General features: G+C 59.5%; 1 long non-coding RNA gene across 1 annotated transcript; it reads left to right on the forward strand.

Moving 5' to 3' along the window:
• The first annotated feature begins 6 nt into the window (after positions 1–6).
• LOC107185101 lies at positions 7–521 on the forward strand. Its single transcript, XR_001516017.1, has 2 exons — positions 7–399; positions 437–521. It is a non-coding gene; the product is annotated as an uncharacterized LOC107185101 (long non-coding RNA).
• Positions 522–2002: the final 1481 nt, after the last annotated feature.

The raw sequence follows: 2002 nt of genomic DNA on the forward strand, positions 1-2002 counted from the left end.
TGCCCTTTAGCTCAGGCGCCAGGCACCTGAGTTCCAGCCAGGCACCAGGACAAACAGGAATATCCAGGCCCATCCAGAAGTGTCGATTGCAAAGAAGCCACAAGAATGCACCTATTTTCTTTATCTTAAACTTCAGTAAAACTTCCTGGTAAGTTACTGTATAAAATAAACCTGCTGTATCTGCTCTGGGTCCCTGTTTCTCCATCAGAGGGCAGCTGACCCACCCTGTCCCAGCTTTCTCTACTGTCTTTGTGTCTGTCTCTTTCATTTTCCCAATCCCCTGTAACCCCTACTCAGGACTCCTGTCTGCTCTCTAGTTGTGCTGGTCGCATAAAAGAGAAATATTTATAGACTGGCATCATGTGCCTGCAGAGAGAGGCAAAGCTTTATTGAGGATGGGTGCAGTGGGCAAGGTCTGGGTCACTCACCCTGGCAGGTGGGAGAGGAAGGGCGAGGTGTCGGTTGGGGTCTCCAAGTTTAAGGTTCCTGATGGGCCAGGGGCAGGCCCAGGGCGAGCTCCACCTTTGTGTGGGGGCCTCGTGTGTCCTTCCTGGGGGGCCCGGGACCTGCTCAGAGAGAGTCGCTCTGGGCCGCTGGCCGCCCTACATGGGTCACATTTTCATCTCGGACACCTTGACACAGGGCCAGGACCCCTCCCAGATGCTCTCCACTGCCCATACCCACTGCCCACCCCCAGTGCCCACAGTACTGCCGACACTCACCAGCGGTGCCCCCAGCAAAGGCGCCCAGGACCAGCTTGTACTTCTCGGCCTCGCTCCCCACCCTGAACGACTGGTACTTGGCAAAGTGGCGGGTGTCCTGGAAGTCCACCAGGTCCACACGGAGCTCGTTGGTGCCTGCAGTGGGCAGGGTGTCAGTTCCGGGAGCAGGGACCCTGAGCTGCCAGGACGTGGGTGACGTTCAGGGGACCTGCACTGGACACACAGGTCGACCCTGGAGGCCCCCCAGAAAGTCTGGGTCGCTGAGGGGTGGGGGGACGTGCTCCCAGGGTCTGAGCCAAACCCCCAGCCCTCTCTCCAGCCCCAGAGAGAAGGTCCCTTGGAGTTCTGGGGAGGGCGGGGTGGGGTTGCGGCAGCCTTGAGGGAAGCAGCCCTCTCCCATGTGTGTTCAGGGACGGAGCAAGGTGGATGGTGAGGGGAGGGCTGGGCGCTGGGCTGAAACCCGGTGAGGGCCTCCGTGTCCCTCCTCTGAGATGCCGGCGGCCATGATTGGAGGAGGTCTGCCCCCCAAACCCACTTCCTCTGGTCCTGACGCCCGCCCGCCCCCCAGCCCCCCAGCTGGGAACTTCCTGTCCTCAGAGGTAGCACGTGTGGGGGCCCAGGAGCGGGCTCCATCCAGGTGGCTCAGGTCGGAGGTCGGGGCAGGTGGGTTTGGGGTGGGCAGCAGGGCTCCCAGCCTCTGGCGAAGCTCCAGGAATCTGTCATCGGCTGCCCCCCCCACACATGGCTCATCAGCCACCATGACAAGGACAACGAATTAAAGGGCTCATGGTGGCTGAGGTGTCGGTGGGGGGCAGGGCTGGCTCCGCGCCCGGAGGGGGCTTCAGGCCCCTGACGAGGACGCGGGTCCATCCCCTCCCAGGCCCCTCCTCTTCAGAAAGGCCGGGTTTGGGAGGTGATGTTGACCAGCAGCGCCACACGCAGGGCCACGGCTCACCACACGCTGGTTCTGGCCGAGGCCGGGGTCTGATGCCGCTCGTTAGGTCGTGACCCCAACACCAGCCCCTTCTGATCCCCGTCTTCTCCCCTGAAGGCTTCGCACTGGGTTCTGTTTCTTTTGTTCAGTCCTCACGGGAGGACATTTCCCCATTAATCTTTAGGCAGCGGTTCTCAACCTTCTGGCCCTTTAAATACAGTTCCTCATGTTGTGACCCAACCATAACATTATTTTCGTGGCTACTTCATAACTGTCATGTTGCTACTGGTATGAATCGTCATGTAAATATCTGATATGCAGGATGTATTTTCATTGTTACAAATTG

The sequence above is a fragment of the Myotis davidii genome, unplaced genomic scaffold (genome assembly GCF_000327345.1).
Source record: "Myotis davidii unplaced genomic scaffold, ASM32734v1 scaffold609, whole genome shotgun sequence".
NCBI lineage: Eukaryota > Metazoa > Chordata > Mammalia > Chiroptera > Vespertilionidae > Myotis > Myotis davidii.